The sequence below is a fragment of the Rhinolophus sinicus genome, chromosome 14 (assembly GCF_057876585.1).
Source record: "Rhinolophus sinicus isolate RSI-liver-muscle chromosome 14, RSI-T2T, whole genome shotgun sequence".
NCBI lineage: Eukaryota > Metazoa > Chordata > Mammalia > Chiroptera > Rhinolophidae > Rhinolophus > Rhinolophus sinicus.
In genome coordinates, this window is record NC_142514.1 from 133,692,424 (window position 1) to 133,715,848 (window position 23,425).

A 23,425-nucleotide genomic window follows, 5' to 3' on the forward strand; every position below is an offset into this window, starting at 1 on the left:
GGGCTTACAATTCATTAAGGAAATTAGTCATGTCATATTTTAACAAATAGAACAATAAAATAATGCAAAAGGTTCAGAGTTAATGCACGAAAGGGAATACATAAATACATGGGATGTGGGTATACAGAGTAGATACCATGAAATTTATGATGTTTGAGGTGAGATTTGATTACCATTAATTTGCCAGAGAAGTAAGGGAGTTGTAAACAAGAACAATTATTACACAGATGGAAAACATATACAAACTCATACATTGTAAAGTAGCTTGAAGAGTTTAGGAGTTCTAAGCAACTTATCATTTGGAAGTATAGTAGGCTATGATATATTGAGGATCAAGAAATATCATTCTACGCGAAATAAGTCAGACAGAAAATATCGAGAACCATATCATTTTACTCACATGTGGGATGTAAAACTGAAAGCAACATGTGAGCAAGGCAAACAAAAGGACAGAAACTCATAGACACAGGCAGCCGTTTAGTGATTACCAGAGGGTAAGAGTAGAGGGTAACAGTAGAAGAGGGAAAGGAGGGTCAAATATATGGTGATGGAAAGAGAACTGACTCAGGGTGGTGAACACACAACACAATATATAGATGATGTATTACAGAATTGTACACTTGAAACCTACATAATTTTACTAAGCAGTGTCACCCCAATAACTTTAATAAATAAATAAATACTTATTTTATGGTCAATGGATTTTCTAAAAAGGTGCCACAAAGATTAATGGATAGAGAGAAAATCAATGGAGATGGAACTAATAGACAACAGTGAGACAGGGAAAGTCTAGTAAAAGATGAATTGACTTGGGCAAGGCTTTGAATTGAACGAAGAGAATTGAATAAATTGCAAGGAGTTAGTAGTAGATGTTTTTAATTACTGAAACAACTCGAAACCAGCGTTTAAGAAGTTCAAATAGATTGCTATAAATAGGGTGATTAGATTTTAAAAAGACATTCACTATTTCCAAGCCTAGTTACTTTAAATGTCTGGATATCACTATATTATATTTATATCACTCATTATACTTCTCTTGTGCAGGATTTCATCAACCCTAACCGGGGCTATTGCCGTACACTCTACATGCCAATTTCTTATTCTATTTGATTTGTCCTCACTGCTCTCAACCCAATCTGTATAAAAGACTACATGTCCATATTATATCCCTGCTCAAAACTTCAAGACAGACTTTTCACCTATGAGCTAAAGTAGTCTCCTGCATTACCATTTCTTTCATGATTGGTTCTTTCCATCAGCATACAAACATGTTCTAGCATGTCATTTTAGTAAATAAATACACAAATAATAAATAACTTACATGCCTCCACTTGCCTCTCAGCTACTACTTCCATTTTTTCTGTTACATTTCACATATTTAAAACACACACACAAAAAAAAAACTTTTAAATGCTTATTTTTCTCTGTGTCTCTCCAATCTTTAATTCCTATTTGTGGTAGGCTGACAATTGCCTCCTAAAAGATCCACATCCTAATCCTGGGACCTGTGAATGAATTCCTTATGTGATAAAGAAAGGGTTTTTGTAGATATGATCTAGTTAAGAATATTGAGATGAGTAGCTTATCCTGGGATATCCAGGTGGATCATAAATACAATTGATGTGGTTTTATAAGAGCGAAGCAGCTGGACAATTGACACACAGAGACAGAAAAGGAGAAGGCAACATGACCAGAGTGATTAGTTATAAGCCAAGGCATTCTGGCAGCCACCAGAAACTGGAAGAAAAACGTATTTCAAATTTAGTATGCCAGCAAAGAATTATTGATTTACTATCCATCTGCAGTACTTCTTTCCCTGATCTTATGTCTCAGTATATGTTACCACAGACCACACACTAGGAAAGAAAAAACCTGACTCGTTTTCCCTTTACTTCACCCTGTACTAAAAACATGAGCAAGTCTTGTCAATTGTGCTTCATAAAGCAACTTCAGTATCTCATTTATCCACTGTGCACCCTAGCCTATGATTCCATTCTCTCTAATCTGGATAATGTCACTATTATTTCACCTTGGTCTCCCAGCTTCTATTCTATTCTACAATTATATCTCCACTCAACAAACAGAGGATCTTTTTTTTTTTAAATTTGACTATATCACTCCCTTGTTTAAAATATTCCATTTATTTTTACCTTACTTAGAATTAAATAAACTTTTTATCATAAACTCCAATGGCCTAAACATTATGGCCTCTGCATATAAAAGTTACTCTCTACCTTCCATTAACAAAACTCTTTTATGCCCCCAAACTCTTTTATACCCCCTTGAATTTCCATCCTTCATAACTCCTCATAGCCAACTTCTTTTTATTGATGAAATCTTTACCCAAATATCTTAAAAAACGCTCACTTTGGCCCTCCAACTTAAATATGTGAGAATTACCATCCTCTTGTCAGTCTTTCTCATATTATACTGTTGTAGTGTCTTCATAGCACTTAATAGTATATGAAATGTTATCACTTGCCTTTGTGTTATATTTGACACCCACCCTCCCATGAGGAAAAAAAAAAGTTTGGCATATGGCTGATGCTTAATAAATATATTTGAAAGAATAAACACTCAAACATTTTAGCATTGCTCAAGACCTTTTTATGTCTTTTCCTTCAGCAAATTCATCTACCAATTTACTACTCCAAATACACAATCCAGATACCTGCTTATCATAACTTCTTTCCCCTCTAAAATGTCTTTCCCTGTTTCTTTACCTGAAAAAAATCTAGTCCTTTTGACAGTGTGAAAATCCTTTCCAGAAACATCTCAACACACTTTTTCTCACAGCTCGTTGACAAGAATTGTATCTCATGCCAAGCTGGAAACCAATCACTGAAATAGGGAATGAGAACAATAATTACTGGCTTGAGGTAATCATGTGGAGGAATGGATACTCAGTCAAAATGTGTGAACTGTGCTAGAATGGAAGATGGGAAAAATAGCTGTAGGATAGAATTAACAGTGTCTGCTACACATATCACCATAGAAGTCACTGCAGGATAGAGAAGACATTGTGCAATTGGCATGTCACTAATGGAATTGTAATTTATACATTTCCACATCTTTTCTCGAGGTTAGGTTAGTTCTGAGCTTACATGTTTATTTGAAAATATCAGTAGAAGAGTTTGAAAATCTTTTTGGAAATAAGGGAAAATGATCAGTACCGATTTATTGTCACGTAAGTATTTTTTACTGCAGCATATCTGTGAAGTAAAAATGTAAATTTTAAAAAGATAGACAATAGTTCAGTGGTTACCAGAGGGTAAAGGTGGAGGTGGGGTGGTAAAAGAGGGTAAAGAGGGTCAAATATATGGTGATGGAAGGAGAATTGACTTTAGGTGGTGAACACACAATGTGGTATATAGATGATCTATTACAGAATTATGCACCTGAAACCTATATAATTTTACTAAACAGTGTCACTCCAATAAATTTAATAAAAAAGAAAAGAAATTAAAAAATAAAATACAAAAAAATTTCATTTTTCATGCAAAGATTCTGTTATTATTTTATTATTTCCTGGGAGGCTTATGTCTACTGCCTTCCCAAATGAAGTAAAAAATATTTTATGCTGAATAAAATATGCTAATATATCCATCGGCAATTCCCATTTTTTATTTGTATGCACACTGTTACTATTGAAAGAGACAGAAGTTTTTCCAAAAGCCTAATCTCTTTGCTATCTTCTTGCCTCCCAGAGGCAGCTGTGTTTTAGTGGGAAGAACATTGGAAGGGGTAGCAAATGTTGCTCTTGAAAACAAAAATTGGTACAATTTCTGTGGAAAACAATTTAGCCACATGTATGTGGAACCTAAACATGTTCATATTCTTTGACCTAGTAATTCCACTTTCAGCAGTACGTCTTAAGGAAATAACAGGATGAAGATAATGATTTACATGTAATGATTTTCACTGCCCATTATTTATAATAAGGAATAAATTGGTATATACCTTATTTTAGAAAAGTAGAATATTGGTTCAATAAACTATGGCACATCCATATAATGGAATACAATACTACTAATAACACTTCTGTGCATTAATATTAAATGCCATGGAAAGACATTTATAATGAATTATGTGAAAATGCTGGCTACAAAACTGCATGAACTGTAAAATCCCAATTTTGTGGAAAGATATTTTATATGATTATGTGTATGTGTGTATGAGAAAGAAATGGCAAACAAAATATTTTAAAATTATAGTGATTTTTCTGACTGGTTACTCATGATGTTTGTTTTTCTGCAGTGTTTTCTAAGTACATTCATTTATTTATGCTTCTATATATATTTTACATAGATTATTATGTATGAGACATATGTGTATACATACTACACATTTATATGTTGTCTATATTATTTATATATTATCTATATTGTTTATATGTTATTATATGTTATACATATGTATATATGCATGTGTCTGTGTGTAGTGTATATTCTTTAAAAAAATAACAACACAGATTTGGTGTTAGAAGAGCAGAATTTGGTACCTGACCTTGTTACTTAGTAACATTCTGAACCTCTCTTAACCCTCAGGAAAGACAAGGGGTGATCCAGCTTGATGAAAGCTGAGTGGCTATATTGTGCTTGAGTCCTGAGTGGTGAGGGTTGAGGTAGAGGCCTTGGTACCAAACAGAGAAATGATGGGTTCAGGTGAATTATGCTGAGCCAGAGTTCACTAAGTAATACAAAGTCCAAATGCAAGATAAAGCAATAAAAAAGGCATAGCTCGTAGGGCCAAATATGATAATCAAATTTGGAGTTTTAGAATTCTGAAGTCAAATGTTTTTTTCTGAATAGATCGACCTTTGTAAGCACTGGATTAATAATTTTATTCTCCTCTGTGTTTTGTCCCTGACACCTTTCAGAGTTCCCAAAGCTCTAGCAAAGTCCCTGTCATTGTCCAGGGGATTAATTCATTAACTCAACATTTTTTTAATGTGTACTATGAAAATCCAATGGTGAAAAATATGCACCATCCTTGAGAAAATGGAATTAATCTATTCAGGTTTTACTTTCCACTTTTCACTTTGAAAATGTCCCTTATGTTTGATTTTCTTGTTGAGTTTTGTCCTTTTTCTCCCTCTCTGGTAAGTAATGTTCTGTCTGCTTTATTTGATTGCACATCTTCTCCAAATATTATTTATTTGGTTATATTTTTTATTTATAGGCATGCAACACATGAAAAAATTAGACTGCAATCTAATTCTTGACAGGATTCTGTATACAGGACTGTAGCAATAATAAGTTCTAAATATGGAGAACTTATTATTTTTAAGATGATGATGATGGTGATGATTATATATATATGTATATATATATATATATATATATATGCTATGTGAGAGGCATTTTTATATATGCTTTATTTATATTAATTAATCATTATAGCAACTCTATAAGATAGAAAGTTATTATCTCCATTTTATAGATAAGAAGATTGAGACATAGTCTTACTTAAGTAAGGTCTTGCCCAAGTCACCAAGTTTGTTGCTGCAGTTCAAAGCCAAGTAGTCTGGTTCAGAGATCATACATTTAACTCTTCTGTTATTTTATCTCCTTCATATATATGACCTCTCCTTGGCTTGGACAATGGTGGCAACTTTACTTTCTCATCTTTATTGAACTTATTTTTAAATTGAGTATCCAGCTCATACTTTGCTGTCTATGAAACTTCAGCACCTTTCACAAATATTGAGCTCTTACATGCGTTAGGCATTGTACTTGGCATTTGGAATAGCAATGTTGAATTAGATACAACTGTTGAGCATCAGGTGTTCACACCCTAAAAGATAAACATATAAGCAAGTAATAATGTGTACATTTCAAGAGCAAGTATTTACCAGGAAGCTAAAATGTGCTGGCTGCTGGGTAATCTAAAGAATACATTCATGACGTAGGAGCCAAAAGGGGAAAATTCACTGACTTAGAGAATCTAGTTTTATCACCGTAGAATTGAATCCATGATGACAGAGCCTTACTGTTTCATTCCTTGTGTCCATATAATAGTGCTCAACACATAGTAGACATTTATTAAGTACCAAATAGTTAATTAGGTGAAATGGAATGCTTTAATAATATTAATAGTTACCAACTTTATTTAGCACTTATTCTATATAATTGCTGGGATATATACTTTATGTAGGTAATCTTTAAACCATTACAATAACACCACCAAGTAGTTACTATTGTCTTCATTGTTTCATATGACAAACAGAAGTTCAGAGAAGTTATCTTACTTAAGGTCACACAGATGATAATGTTACTAGGTATGAAGCAAAAACTTTGTTCTCAACTAATACGATTGCTTCCTAGTTAGAAAGAATACACAGTAGAGTTTTGCCGTAGCAGTTGCTCAAGGTCGGTTTGTTTTCTTTTCATTCATTCATTTTTTTTTTTTTTCATTCAGCAAATGTTTATTGAGTACCCGCTAGGTGCTATATATACTCTAGCTAGTTACTGTAGATAATCCATGAATCAAACAAAGAACATCCCTATATCCTGTATTTTTGATCTTATGCTCTTTTCCTTTATGCCAGCAACCAAAGCAATTTCCATTTCTTTTTCTTCTCTCTCTCTCTCTTTTCTCTCTCTCTTTGGGGGATCCTTTATTGTAGTATTCATTGTCTTACATTTCGCTAGTTGAGCTCTTATTCTTTCTAATGCTACAAGCACCTCGTTTCCATCTTGTGTCTCTTCATTAATTATATAAATTGATCAATATATTTGTATTATAAATATGGTACTATTTTTAATCACTTTTACCATTCACTGTTGCCATGCCTGCCGTCTCTCTCAACAAGAATAAGCTTCATTAATTGTGCTTCTCCAAATCCCTCATGTCAGTCATGAGGCAAGAGAAACTCCCAAGTCCCCAAACCCCTGAGTATTTGTGGAGGGAGTTCCCAAGGAACTGAAATAGCAGACTTCTTTAAAATATGAATCATGTGCAGAACCATAGTTCAGTTCTAAGAATCTATCTTAAGAAAAATGTCATCAATTATTGGGAATATTTTACTTTTGATATTGAATCAGTTGGTGGCTTTGTGGAAATTTTAAATGTGGATCTCTTTTTGGATTCTCTGTTTGGTTCCATTTTTATCTATTTTTGAATTGTTATGCAAATACAAAACTATCTTGCTTGAAGTCATGCAATGTGTGTTCTGAAACTTCATCCTTCTTTTTTGTATTTTGTCTAGTCTACATTTCTCTATTTATTTTAGATTTAGCTTATCAATTCCTATTAAAAACCTAGCAATGATTATTGAGATTATATCAAATCTGTAGCTTAATTAGGAAAGAATTTTCACATTAACAATATTTAGCTTTCCAATCTTCGAACACATGATATCTCTCTTTTTACATAGGTCTAATTTAATTAAGCGGTATTTTGAGTTTTCCATTGTAATGATTTTGCCCATCCTTTGTTAAATTCATTTTACTGTGCTTTATATATTTTGAAGCTATATTAAATGGATAAAAACATTTCCAAGTACTTGGTATTTTTGGTATATAGGAAAACAGTTGATCTTTTAAAAGTGAACTTCTATTATGAAACTTTGCAGATTTGTTTATTAATCTTAGGAATTTACTTTTTACTCCTTTAAGACTGTCTATATTAATAGCCATGTGATTAGGGATTGTTTTAATACATCCTTTCTAATATTTATACTTTTAATGACCTTTTCTATTTCCTTTACTCTTTACGATGTTAAAAAGAATGGGTGAGAGAGGACCCCAAATCCCAAATGTCCACCAGCAGGTGAATGGAAAAATAATCGTGTATTTATACAAGAGAATGCTACTCAGCAATAAAAATAAATGAACTGTTGAAACATGCAACAATGAACTTAAGTCTGAAAACCATTTGGGGAAGTGAAATAAATCAGAAAAATTAATACATACTGTATAAATTCATTTATATAAAATTCTGGAAAATGCAAACACGTCTAAAGTGAAGGAAGCAGATTGGTCTTTGTCGGGTGATGGAAGGAGCCATGGATAGGGGACAGCAGGATGCACAGCTTATAAAGGGACACAAGAACCTTTGCAGGGTGGGGTGAGTGATATGTTTATTTTCTTCATTGTGGTGATGATTTCCAATGGTGATGTCAAAATTTTTCAAATTTTACACTTTAAGTATAATTTAAGTGAATTATAAATCACTGTAGCTGTAAAAATGCTAAAAACTGAACTACCTGAAAATTAAAATTCTTCCACTAAAAAACTTTTGGTTAAAAAAAGGAAAATGTGAGATGCTAAAACTATCTCAATGACTTTATAATAAACAGTATAGTGCTGGTGCTTGACTAAACAGAAAAACTGACTGATGGAATAAAATAGCAAGTCCAGAAATTGATACAACCACGTTAAAAAATATAGTATATGACAAGTCTGGTGTCTCAGTCACTGGGTAAAGAATGTAAATTTAATAACTGTTAGCACAATTGGATAGCCATTTGGAAAAATATTCAGTTAGATACATGTCTCACACCATATACTAGAATAAGTTTCAAGTGGATCGTAATTCTCTGGATAGTCATCTAAATTTTTGCATGTATCAATAGTTTGTTCATTTTTATTGCTGAGTAATATATACTGTGAGATAGACCACAGTCTAACTCTTCTGTTAAAGTACATCTGAGTTGTTTCCAACGTTTGACTATTACTATGAATGAAGTGGCTAGAAATACTCATATACTGGTTTTTGTAAGTCTTCTTTTCTTCTGGGACAATATCCAGGAGTTCAATTACTGTGTCATATGGTAGTTGCATGTTTTGTTTATTTATTTATTTAAGAAAATGTCAAACTGTTTTCTAAAAAGTGGTTGCACAACTTTGTATTCCTACCAGTAATGTATGAATGACCCAGTTTCTGTGAATTCTCACCAGCATGTGGTATTGCTATTTTTTTTTTTTTTTTACTTTACCCATTCTGATGAATGTGTAGTGATATCTCTTTGTGACTTTAATTTGCATTTCTCTGGTGGCTAATGATGTTGAACATCATTTTGGTGTTTTTTGTTTGTTTGTTTGTTTGTTTTGCCATCTGTGTATCATCTTGGAAGAAATATCTGTCCATGTCCTTTTCTCCTTTTCTAATCGTACTGTCTGTTTATTTATTGTTGAGTTCTGAGAGTTCTTTATATATTCTAGATACAAGACCTTTGCCAGATGTATATTTTGCAAATATTTTTATACTTTTGGGTAGCTTATCTTTTCATCTCTTAACAAGGTCTTTCACAGAACAAAAGGTTTAATTAAATGTAGATGAAATCCTACTCATCAATTTCTTTTTTCTCTTATGGTTCACGCTTTTGGTGTCAAGTCTAAGAACTCTGCCTAGCCCTAGATCCTTCAGATTTTCTCCTATTTTTCTGAAAGTTTCATAGTTTTATATTTCATATTTAAATCTGTGTTCCTTTTTGAGTTAATTTTTATGTAAGTTTTGAGATGTAGGTCGGAGTTAATTTCAACCCCTATGTATGTACCATTTTTTGAAAAGATTATGCTTTCTCCTTTGAATTACTTGCACAGTTGTGTCAAAATCATTTGTGGATGTGCAGGGAACAGAGAAGGACTGAGGATGCAAAGACCTAAGTATCTCAGGGGACTTCACCATCCACATACCCCAGGAGGTGGTAGCAGGAGCAGGGTCTACATCAGGGAACAGCAGCTGGAGCTGGAAAAACCCTTTGAGAATAGCAAGTACTGACTTACAAAAATCAGGACACGGGACATCCTGGCCACCAGGCTAAACCCTTACAAGACCACCAACTACAGGTGTGGTTGAAGGATCGCTATACCAAATCCTCCAGACAGCAGCTACAGCAACAACTTTAGCTACTACTGAGTCAGCAAAACAGTCTGGAGCCCGCGGGGCCGTCAGCCATGTGCCCTGGAGCCCTGGCTTCTGCTGGACCCTACTGGGGTGAAGGGGCAAGAGGGGACCTGTTTCTGTACACCCCTCTTCCCTGCTTATTGGGAATCTTCGCAGCAGTAGAACCTCTACTTTCCAGCCAGGGCTTGGCCTGAGCGGCCCCAGTGCATGGCTCCCAGCCTTAGTCAGTCCCCAGGACACCTATCCCTCAGACTTCTTGCCAGACCCTGTATTATTCCCTGACTTCACAGGGCTCCTCTCTCCCCAAAAACCCTTTCGGAGGGCCCTCTGTCTCCCTTACGATTCAGGGTACCAAGAGAATGATGGCTTTGTAGACAAACAAAACTCCAGCACCAGAACATTACTGAATTTATAGGAGACTCTGTGTTTGCAAGCATCCTGCTGTTGTGGAAGCCATAAATGGTGGGTCTTTACCTCTGGTTACTCTTCTGCAGCTTGAGTGCACCATCATTCATTTATCCAAGCTGGTGGTGAGCATTTTGTGTGTTTTCACTGTGCAGCCATTACAAGTTACTCTGCCATGTATAAAATGTTTTCAAGATGATCGTAGAGCATCTTAGTTTTCTAGAAAGCTAAAATAAAAATTTCTAAAAATTAAAATGTGCTGAAAAATGATGTGGCATATTATAAAGACATGGGAAACAAATATAGAGGGCTCCCACTGACGAATCTGGGAGCATGAAAAGAAATAAGAACAATACTGAATTACACATCATTGGAATAAAGAGAAATCATGAATCCTTTCTGATAAAGAAGGGAAAACACACACAGATAGAAAAGACAAAGAAGGAGGCCACTTGCTGTTAGCAGAATACCTAGTGTCTATGGATGTGGAAAGTATTGGAGTCAGAAAATTATCATTTTATAATCATCATATTATCAATGGATGTTAATAGACAGGGAATTTTGCTGGATGCATGATACATGATATGCGCATAGCCTTTCCACAGATTGTTTAATAGTTACAAGGAGGAAAACAGTAATTAGAGAAAGTTGAAATAGGGGGAAAAAACACAAAAAACAAAAACATGATTGGGTGAACAAAAGTTATAGACCCAACAAGGGACAGAAGGATCTTCTATGCCTTTGGATATTTGGATATGATACCCCATGGTACTCTGAGAAGAACCCATCAATTATGCAATATTCCAACTGAATCGAATCATTAAAAACATATGACAAATGCAAAATTGGAAATTTTCTCTTCAGAAAAAAAAAGGGAAATTAATTTTTTAAAAAATGTCATAAAAACAAAAGAACAGCTATGGAATTTATAAATTAAAGGAGGCCAAAAAGACAAGACAACTAAATGTGTTAACTGACTCTACATCAAACACTCTCCTAGAGGAAAAATTATTGTAAAGGACATTATTGGTTCAAGTGACAAATTGGAAAATGGAAAATAAATTAGATTCAGCTTATATTAGTGTTACATTTACGGAAGTTGGTAAAAGTATTTGATTGTATAAAGAAATATTAGCACTCTTATAAAAGGTATACTGAAGTAACTAGTAAAAGGGGATGATGAGAGAGAAAGAGAGAGAAAGACAGAGAGAGAGAGAGAGAGAGAGAGAGAGAGAGAGAGAGAGAGAGAGAGAATAGAGATTTGAGCCAATGGAGGGATATATGTATATATATATATCCCTATCTATCATCTATCTATCATTTATCTATCTATCTCTGTATCTATCTTCATCAAATGATGAAGCAGATGGATTAAATATTAATAATAAATAAATCTAAATAAAGGGCATGCAGGTGTTTTATATTCTTATTCTTGCAACTTTGTGTGTGTTCAAAGTTGTTCCCAAATAAAAAAGTTTTTAAAAATTAAACACTTTCCCTCCTTTAGTTGCCTAAATCAATAAAAATGAGCCCTGAAAATATTGTTAGCCATTGACTTTCCTGTTCTGTGCTTTGCTGGCCTCATAATGTTGTTGTCAGGATTAAAAACATTATAAATGCAAGATACCTAGAGAATGCCTGGCAGGTAGTAAGCACTCAATATATATGAGCTTCCATTGAGTGATTGTTGTGTTGGTCATGGTCATAGCGGTGGTCATTACCACCCTCATTATCACAGAGGAAAGCCCAAGAATCAAGGGCTCCATGACACATCTCAGACTGAGGCCAATTGTCTGGATTCCCACTTCTGCTGTTTTCCACTGAATTGCATTTCTTGATTTGAGTTTGACCTAATATTGCTAGTGGCAGACCCTGATTTGATGGAAGGTAAATTTCAACCTTTGTTTCCCAGCCTTTTTTGTAGAGACAAGCAATGATAAGCAGTACAGTTGACCCTTGAATAACACAGTGAGGGTATTTAGGGATGTCGACCATTCACGCAGTGGAAAATCTACGTATAACTTAAGCCATCCCTCTGCATACATAGAATCCCACCAGAAGATGCAAAATACTACTTTTTAATGGCAGGTTCTCTTCTGGCTTTTCAGATGGGTTGGTTTTACACTCTGAAATCACAGTGAATAGCTCAGAGCTTAGCAATGAAACTTGCTAATAGCATGTAAACTACACACCCTGAAAAGTCTCCTTTGTGTCTGATAGAGTTTTGCAAATTCTTGTGGCAATTTTTGAAAAGTCTATAATTTATGGTTAACCCTTTATACTTTACAAAGTGTTTTCAGGTGCACTTTAAGTTGTTTACTCATAGTCCAGGGCTTTTCTCATACTTGTCATTGGATTAATGTTTAAAGGAAATCTAGGTTATATTTGAACTCGGGTTCTGCCTCTCATTCCACTATGACATGGAATCCCTAATTTTGAAAGTAGTTTATTAGTTAACACCGTTATAATTGATTGTTATAAATCCAAATCTGCTTTTAACAGATCTCTGGAATAAATGTTTTGAACTGGCTTCTAGGGAAGATCCTATCCTGCCTGAGGGAATCACTTGAAAAGTTTTAACTTAACGACTCATCAATTAGATTTCATGCTGAAGACATAGGGGCTTAAAGGGAAAAAAACACCAAAAAACAAAAACTCAGTTGTAGATATAAAATATTCAGTGGAGATCTCTTTTTGTTGTTGTTTAATTTGGTGTTTATGAAGGAAGCACTTGTCTCTTATCTAAAGCTGATCCCATCTCCTTTATTTGATTGATTGTTAAATCTATTGATGAGTGAGCCATTCAGTCAGAATCCCCAGCAGCAAGGTCAGGGGACTGATTCCTCAGCTGGGAGGCTGGGGTCTTTGTGGAGAAACCTCCTCCCTGCACGAGCGTTTTGAGTATGCAGAACACATCATCTCAGCCTGGAGCTGGCAGTGAGTGCACACATGCACACACACACACACACACACACACACACACACACACACACACACCAGCGCTTTCCCTTCAAGTGAGGCGGCGTTAGCAACTGCAGTCTCAGCTTCTTTGGCTGAGGAACCAGTGGCCACTGCCTGATTTATTGGAGGAGCACTGGAGCCCAGTTTCTAAGGGACCCGGTAACACGCTGCTGTCACAGCCAGTGGCAGACAGCCACTACTGCCCCGCTGCTTCCCAGCCCTGGCAAGAGGGCACCCTCTTCCAAAAGCCAGTTCGCCTAGGGAGGAGGTTGCTCCTGCTAAAGGTAAGACTGCTTCCTAGTCGCCCGTTTTCCTAACGTGTCAGCTACCTCACAATCCACTTTCAGGTAGGTGCTTGCAATTTCTTGTTTTAGGTGTGGGAAAACCTTCTCAATCATAGCAATTACTTTAACTGACAAAGTCTTTTTCACTCTAGGAAGCAGAACGATAAGGGTTTGATAGTTTAGCAATTATGCTTTTGATTAAAGTTTTGATGCAGATGGTAACTCTACTTCTCTCCCCACCCCTACTAATATTCTGCCTATGAAACTCAGCCTCAGCTTGTGATTCATCACCAGCCCCACATTTAGCATTTGTGTGTTTCTAACCTTGTGAGTTAGTTGACATTGTTATGCAACTCTGCATGTGTAAATTAAACACCTTAACGATTCTCTTCTTAATCTGTGAAAAACATGCCTTCGTTTTCTAAAATGAAAGCCAAGTGCTTTAAACTCTTCCTCAGCATTTAACATTTAGTGATATAGACAGGAGTGAAAGTTGCTGAATCACAGAAGTTTAATATTCATGCAAATCGCTGTATTTCTCAGAGAAAGCGAGGAAGTATATGTCTTTTCATCTTTTTGAGCTCTTATACATATCTGGATAATGTGGATTTGATGAGGGGAAGTTTTTGATTGAGATAAGTCTGTTGTGGGAAGTTGGATAAACTAATTATTTGAATTGGTAAAGAATTAACTGGAGGGGATTTCTTTTGCTAAAGTAAGCTGGGTTCTAGGATTCCATTTGGTGGGTTCTTAGCTAACAAATCTATCTTCTTTAAACTCCAAAACCAACAAGCAAGCAAACAAACAAAAACCCCAAAACTCAAAAACAAAAACACTATATAGTTTGTTAATTTAAGTCTTTTTGCCTTAGTGACATTCATGTGCATATGTTCTTTTGCCCCTAACATGTCTTGACTATACATGTGTTCTTAGCCAAAATTCTAAGAGAAGTTAATAGGGAAAAATTTCAGCAACTTTCAAAATCCCCATCCTTTAATATTCATTTTAATTATTTCACACACATCACCTCACAAGAAGTTGTATGAGAGCATAATGGCCACTATTTAGCCAATTGAGTTGAAATGATCATAAGGAAAATAATCTTTAGAAGGCATGCATCCTATGTACAAGTCAGGCTCATTATCCCTGAGTTCAAAAGTGAGGTTTTATTGACTGTGTTCCCCTTCCCCTTTTTATTGTGATAAGTTTACATGGTGACAGGTGATTACTAGAATTAGTGGCATGATCACATTGTAAAGTGTAAAAATGCAGAATCACTATGTCGTACACCTGAAACTAATATAACCAATATAATATTGCATACCAACTATGCTTAAATATTTTTTTTTAAAGTGGGGTTTTAAAGGAGTTTGTGGTATGCAGCATACTAATCAGAAATGCAGGTTTTTTTGTGACTCTTTTTACATATAAGCAGGAGTTTGTATATGTGCTGCACTTGCAACACTTCGTGTCTCTTTTCATCACCATCCTGGGAAGTGCCTCGAAGTCACAGTCTGTCTTGATGACATGTCTGCCTTGATATAGATGTCCTCAGTTCTGAGGTGGGAACAGGGCACATGAGTTTAGGCAGATCTAGATTTACACTTGAAAGTCAAGGCATCACGTGGGGTCAGGAATTTCTAAGCACAGCTAGCCAGGTACCTTCTACTGTAATGACTCTAGGGATCCCTTGAACAAAAAGCCCATGTGTGTGAGTCTTCTGCTGCCTCTTTGGAAGGTAGAGGCAAAAAAAAGAGTTGCTTTCTTCACTTGTTTATGTTTAATACAACCGATTCTTACACAGTGCTCAATCAAGACTTGCAATCCATGACAAATATTTAACATATATTTTCTGTCATTGCTTTCAGATCCCATAATATCTATGGTTTCTGCAATAGCTGCTCTTCAAGTAATTTGGCAAAATAGAATTCTGTAGTTTGTTATGCAGTAACAAATACACCAAGAAAACACACCTTTACTTTTTGTTCCTTCACACTTTGATTCCTGTTTGAACTTGGGATAAGACTGTTCATATTACTTTCTCCATGGTGCTCTGGCAGCTCAGGGCTCAGTCCAAGGTATTGTTTTTACTCCTAGTAAAAATCAGGAGATCACAAGCAGCAAGGGAGATAGAGGGCACATCATCCTTTTTTCATCTTGGATGGGTGGTGGGTACTTGGAATGAAATCTTGGAGAGAGAGAGAGAGAGAGAGAGAGAGAGAGAGAGAGAGAGAGAGAGAGAGAGAGAGAGACACTCTTTTTGTTTTTCTTTTGTCAGTCACGACCATTCAGCAAGCACCATAAGAAATACAAAGATGTGATCTTAACCAGCCTTCTGTGGAGGTGAAAGTAATTTAATTTGGTAGCTGAGCTAGCTTTCCCATTCTTGGTCTCCCTCACTCCGTGTCCCTAAGGTAGATGTGTGAGGCAGGTAAGGAGTTAGCCATTGCTTGCATCTATGGATTGCCATTCAGAGCTGTCTTGGCTGAGAGGGAATCAATTTCATGTTATTTGGATCTAGAGGTGATGACTCCTCTGTCATTATGCTGGCTGCTAGTCACCAGCCTTCTTAATTTTGATACACATATTTTTTTCCTCTATATCTGATAGCCTTTCCTGGGTAGCTTGGTGTTTTTTTGTTGTTGTTGTTGTTTGTTTGTTTGTTTTTTTGAAATAAAGACAAGGAATGAACACTGTGGATTAAATCAAAGAAGTAGATTAATGAGTTAATGTTCAATACTGTTAGATCACACACATTTTAATTCTCAGCCATCAATGGAGTAAGGCTTTTGGTGCAATCCGCAGACATTTCTACACATTCACGATGACTTTACAGACCTATTTGGACCAAGGCAAAAGGAAGAGAGGAAAAAATAAAGTACAAGCAAAGTGTATAAGCATTCATGAAATGCAAACAGGTGCTGAATACTGAGAAAACCATGTAGTTATACTCACAAGCTGCTTTTCCCCAAATTGTGCTAGATTATACACTAGCCCTAACAATGGCATATTGTACGCACCCTTCAGGGCTGCACTGAGTGATAGCTGTAAATTAGAATGAAGAGAAGAAAGTGCTCTACAGTTTCAATATTGAGGAGAATTAGGATCCAGATGGTAAAGCTTTTTAGAGCAATACATTGGATGGTGTTACAAGCGTCTGTGGCTACTGCCCTATTATATTCTCTCTGCTAAAATGCGGTTTGATGGAGGAACTGATTGCTAAGAGGCATCTTGTAAACCTAGGAAAATGAACGTCCTTTCCATAGTAAATTTCCCATCTTTGCTGGGTTATTTTTATTTCCCTAATTCTTAAGGTTTTCTTCTAATCCCAAATTCAATCAAAAGTAGATAATGTGATTGTTTTAATTTTAGGTAGTGTTTTCTTTTCTCTCTCTCATTGTTGTTTTTCAACCTGAGTATTTTCCTCACATTATGAATGCATTTGAAAAGTGTATGAGACTGCTTGGAAATGGACTCAGAATGGTTATTAGACAGGTTTCCATCTGGCTTCCTAAATGTCTCTAGTCCAAGACCAATTCTTCTAATTATCCTGTCTCTACAAAGACAATTCTTATAAGAACTAATGGGGAGGGGGATAGCTCAGGTGTTTCATTGTTCAAGACATTAGGTTTGCTTTGAAGGGATAATTTTTCTCCTTTCTGTCCTCTAGTGAGAATCTCATTGCTTCCAACCTCTGGGGCCACAGTGGCGTCTCCGCTCAGGCATAGATATAGAGAGTGAGCCACCTTGCGGTGATGAAGAGGAACTGATACTTTTAGCTGAGCTTTCCACTACGTTACTGGACAGGGCATTGTTGGTTTCTGTTATATTTCAAAGAGGTGTTGGTTTTGTGAAAGCTTCCTTTAATCTTATTTTCTGCTTTTCAAATCAACTGTTTAGTTTCTAGTACAAGATTTTTCACTTTATGACATTTTTTTCTAACCTGTTATGACACATCTCTTTCACCTCAAATTTTTGTTTCTTGTGTACATATATTTATAAAATGTTATGCTGTTTTTCATGTATTTAATAATACATATTTATACATATGTTGTATATATTAAAGTATCAAGATACATCAATAAAGAGTAAAACTTCATACAGAAAGCAATGAAATTATGTTTCCTCAGGGTATTTATACTGCATTTTGAATAGCCTATATATAAGAGTAGTTTGATATGTCTACATGTTTGTGCTTAAGGAAATATTTATATATCTATGAACATAAATATATAACTATAATACAAAATATGTATCATATTAATGTATGCATTTTTCTGTACCAAATAGAGTCATGAGGTATCATTTCCTAAGACACATTAGGTGTCTTTTTAAGACTAATCTAGCTAATCAATTACCAAGTCTGCAAGAGCCCAGGACTTATTTCTTTATCCCTTTTCAACGTTCCTTTTCTCTGTACTGCAGATCAGCAGTGACATTAGTAGAGGAGGCATCTCTTGACAGGAAAGAACTCTTTGCAAGGGCTGTGGCTGAGGGCATGCCTTTGAGAAATGGAGTTCTCTAAATATATATAGCAAGTGTGAAGATACTGTATAATAAAGGAAGTGATTATTCCAGGTAGTTATTTCTAATTTAGAAGAATTGGGAGCAGGTGGGAGAAATCCAATTAAACCAAGATTTGTTTTAATTGCATTTACTCTGATCAAAAAGAAAAACAAATTTGAAAAGTTGAATAACAGGTAATTTGTTTAATTCTTTAATTAATTATTTAATAGTTACACTATTTAGAGAACACTGACTAGAATCAAGTGTGTAGATTTGCTTTGTAGGTCTTGAAGTCAGTTTCCTTCTAGGTAGCCCCCATCTTATCCACGCTGTTCTTCAACTGCACTCATTTATTTGGTCCTATAGCCAGTATAAACTGATAACTCTCTGTATGCATTTAAAAAAATAGTACAGAGACATTGTTTTGAAAGTTTTTCTTCCACGTAAGTTATCTGCAGCTTGAAGTATGAATACAATCAGAAATTAGTAATTCTTGAGTGAAACTCAAGAAGTTGTCATGTAATGTTCTATTTGTTTGAGATCTAAATGGTGAAAAGAAGTTCATATGTCTCATTCCATTTAATGTCCCTGAAGTAGAATCAAGTATAATAAAATCGTTCTATTTATCAAGGGTCAGCTCCCATGTCATTGTGAGGAAATATAAAAAGTATGTTAATATAGTTTTAATATAACAGGTACTAATCTTGAATATTCGAACCTTTAGAAAATTCCCCGTAAATGTTAGGTGTTACTGAAAATTATTAGAAAGTTTATGATTCATCTATTCATTTTAATTTGAGACTTTCCTCATGTGTGTCAGTAATGGGAAGTACAATTTTGATTAGAATTCAGTTTAATTTTCATAAGCGAATGTTCCTCTCTTTGTAAGTCTCTTAACTAGAACTCAGTGAGATGGGTTACTAGGTACACACAGATCTGTAATCATTTAAATATATTTTAAATTGATGGCTAATAAGCAACATGATATTCCCTCATAAAAAAAGGGAAAAAACAGGAGCCTTTTATTTTACATGACTTTATTTTAAAATATGAAGTATTAAAGAATGTAACTTTTTCCCTTTTAGTTTTGAGTTTAAGGATCTAAAAATCCCTAGTCAGTATTCGCTCTCTGAATTATGATGCTTTTGGTTAATTATTTTTCACAATGACCTTTGAATGTATGTAAATTAGACTTTTGATGAACTGGAATATTTTATAGATTCTCTGCATAAATCATACCAGGTTAAAAAAAAAAATCAACCTGTTTAAGGAGCAGGATATTTTTGGACCTTCCTCATTTGCTGCAAAGACTGAGGACACCTCAATGCTGCTGCCTACAAGTATATGCCTTCAGGGGCAGGCAGCCTGCAGATTTTTCACAAAGGCATATTCCTCAGTTTATTCTTAGTTTTAAAGAAAACTTATTATGTGAAGAAAACTTATATGTCAATTGAAGCTGTGAAGGAGCAGGGTATGGCCATATAAAATCCAGTTTTCTAGGTTAGTTTTCCAAGGTAATGATTTTTTTAATGAATGTACTTATATATTGGCTTCAATAATAATATGTATTATTATCATTATTATTTAACTAGAAGCAATAATTTAGAAAATTATTCTACTCTTCTATCTATACAGTAATTTAAATTAAAGCATTCTTAAAGTAATTATAAATTGTCTTATTGAATTCTCAAGTAATCAGATAATGCTTAATCATTCTAAATAAAATGTCATTTAGAATATCTCAATTGTCTTACATACTGTGGCAATAAAGACTGTCTGACTATTTCTATATTAATTTTTCAAATGCCAGCAACATTGTCTGTATCTTATACTCATGATTTTCTTTAATTTAAGCTAAAAGTTTATAATCCATTATTTGTTCGCCATAATGACTAATTTTTTGATCTTCCACTATTATCACTTTTTTGAATCCTTTACTATTCTCCTTAAGTGTAACAACAACAACAACACCAATATTCCCAATATGGAAAGGAAAATAATATGCCCAATACTGCTTCACAGTCTAAGTATTTTTCATTAAAATGATTGGCTATAAAATAGTTGCTTGGTAAGCCCAAATAACAGTCTTCACTTGAGGGGATTTTGTATTAATAGCTTTCTTAGCAGGCTCAGGCATGCCTGCTGAATGGTACACTGGGTATTTTTTTGATTAAAGGGATCTGATGTAGGCTATCTAAAGAAGTACTAAGTCTCTAGCTCAGGACTTGAGAAATAAAGATTTTCAATTAAGGAGAACCAGGAAATGCCATACCAGTTCATACACACACCAATTTGCATGTGTGTGTCCATTTTAAAACTCCAGAGTATTATCTCGTATACAGGGATGAGAATCTCACATGTCATTCTTTCTAATTTCATTGACCACCTTGGCCACATTGTCCAGGTTTTCCTATGCTCACCACAGATTTCACATCTATAGTAAAGTGTGACTGATGTGTCTCAGATCTCCTGAACTCCTCTTACTTTTGTTCTTTCCCCCAGCTAATTGCATACATCCTTCAACCACAGCTATAGGCAAAAAAGAAAAACTGTGAAGCGCATTAAAAGGACACCCTCTCCCACCTAAAGAGACACATCAGCTATTCTCATTTACCTTTAACAAAGATATGGAGGGAAAAAAATTAGTAACAATTATTATTTTGTCTTTGTTATCACTGAGAAAAATCACTTATCAATATTTAAAATCTTTTTAAAATAAGTTTCTGCCTTATAATTTAGAGGTAAATAAGAATAGGAATAACTTTCTCATGCATCTAGCCATTTACTATGTACACAACTTTTACAGACTTTTATGTGTTACGTCTCCTCTGCAAATTTCTTGGGGTTCAGTGCTACTATACATAGACAGTGTTACCACAACTTTCACAATGATAGAAATTATCTGATGTGCTTTTTTTTAAAAATAATATCTTTCCATAACCCTCCATGGAGATCATTCTCATTTAGCGTTTCTGGGATGATGTACAAGAGTTAGCATTTTTACTTGATAATTTGTGTAATCACAGTCACACAAGGTTGGCAAACATTGAGATACCTCTTGGTTCCACTGTGATATGCATAGAGTAGCCACTTCATTTTTTTAAAAACGTAACTAAATTTCATCTTATTAGACCCTATTTGCTGAGACATTTTGAAACCTTGAATGTGTGATTCTACTGAATTAGCTGAGCAACTCAGCCCTGTGTCATCAATTAATTTAATAAGTGAGCCTCTGTGTCTTCTGCATTTGCATCTGTGGTTTTGAACAAGATTCAGTTCAACAACCTGCTAGAATTTCCCCTCTAATTTGGCATTAAACCAATAGTTCACATTAATTGTTGTCAGTGTTTAAACTACAAATCCATCTAACTGTTCATCTTTCATTCTACTGTTTTTCCCCGAAAATAAGACCGGGTCTTACATTAATTTTTGCTCTAAAAGACGCATTACGGTGTATTTTCAGGGGATGTCTTGTTTTTTCATATACAACAATCTACATTTATTCAAATGCAGTCAGTCATCTTCTTCTGGAACACCATTATGAGGTACTAAATGAGTCCATCTGGCTCACGATCATACCTGGGGCTTATTTTCTGGGTAGGTCTTATTTTTTGGGAAACACAGTGCTTCAAGCTTTTCATTTTGTTGGTAAGTATCTATCTCAATTGAGACTTCATCAAAGTTTACTGAAATTATTCTTAACATAACTCCTTAGTACAGTATTCCACTTCAAAAAATATGTTGGCATGACTTCTTATAAACCCATGTAAGCTTCCAATAATCACTACTTCTTTTTGGAAATCTTTCTGGACTCTATCCATCATGATCCATTACAGAATTTTGTTGGGTGGATGATAAATTTGTAAATTACTTTCCCTCATCACCAGTCTTTAGAAGACTCTCCCACTCTCTAGAATTTTTTGAATACCATATTTTGCCATGTATAATGCACACCTTGTGGCCCAAATTTGTGAGGGAAAATAAGGATGCACATTATACATGGGTAGTGCTGATTCCGTATCTATATAAATGTTTTTAATCTTTTATTTATGCTTATGAGTTAAAAGTGTAACTCTAGAAATCAATAACGATATCCATATGCAAAATAGTATCCTGGAATATGGAATCGGTTTTGTTGAATTTATGATGAACTTGCAACGACATAGAGTTTTTGGCCTTCTACGGTGCTTAAATATCGTAAATTTGTTACCGGTACATAAAATTTATTGTACCTTGTATCTGTTCTCATATTTTGTAATTATTTGTTACATTAAATTCCTTGTACCATATTAGGTTTAAAAATAAATGCTAAAATTCCTTTATAATACAAAAAAAAAAGTACCTAAATGTAAACAAATAGGAAGTGAATTAAAAAATTAAAATTAAAGATGTTTTTCCTGAAAGTTTGGGCCAAAAACATGGCTATGCATTACACACGACAAAATATGGTTAATTACTAAGAGCAGTTTTACTGTCACCCCTAACAATCACCTTTCCTCAGGTATGTGTTCTGTAACTGTGTTCCTTCTTCTTATTGGTTTAAATCCTCACTGGCCTACATTTATGTTACCATTTACAACATGAATGAATGCTTACTTTTTTCCCTTGAAAATAAAAATGTGTTGGGTAATTTGACTTCTCTCAATTTGTATTAAAATTTATATTATTGGCCCAAGGCAGTGAATCCATCTCTTCCATATTTTTGCTTTTTATTGCAAACATGCCTAAGTTAGCTTTTTCTATAATCTGTAGCTTTTTTAGGTATCTCGTCTCAGTCTAGTTTTTAGCTTTGATGAAAAAAAATATATATAGGTATTTAATCTGTTTAAATGTTGTTTTATGTCAGAATCTGCATGAGTATGAAAAATTGGACTTATGCCATCAAGCATAAGTCCTTCGAGCATTTGACCTGACATACATTCAAGACCACAGAAGAAATAGCTTTAGGAAGTCTTGATATGAATACTATGTTTGATGAATATAGTATTATTTTATGCAACTTTAGGGGTATTATATTACTGCTAGAGCAGTAAGTTCAAAACGACTCATTTTTGCCTCTAAAGTTTTGCATTTGTTTTGTTCTCTGCTACATCCCCACTGTCTCAAAAAATTATTGGCCAAAACAAACCCCCTCCCCCATCTATTTTGTTGTATTTGATAGTGGGTGAGACAATAAAGAAGATAAGTAAAAAAAAAGGAAAAAATTGCATTTGAGAGTGCATTTAAGAAGACATCTGGAGACATGCTCAAAATTGGTCAGGAAAGAAAAAAAACATTGAAAGGTGAAATCATAATCATTCACAAAATAGTAAAAATCACACTATATTGCCAGTAGGAAAAAGTTACATTTTGTGAATTGTGTTTTTAAAATAAAATCGTCTGAGTGAGAGGTAGCTAGTATTTAGATTCATTAAAAA

At 34.6% G+C, this 23,425-nt stretch overlaps 1 protein-coding gene across 1 annotated transcript in view; it reads left to right on the plus strand.

Moving 5' to 3' along the window:
- The first annotated feature begins 13,316 nt into the window (after positions 1-13,316).
- Positions 13,317-23,425, plus strand: part of TENM4 (teneurin transmembrane protein 4) — a 2,724,551-nt gene continuing 2,714,442 nt past the window's right edge. The window contains exon 1 of the mRNA XM_074335694.2: positions 13,317-13,502. The gene's annotated coding sequence lies outside the window, so the exon portion shown is untranslated. The remainder of the gene's footprint in view (positions 13,503-23,425) is intronic.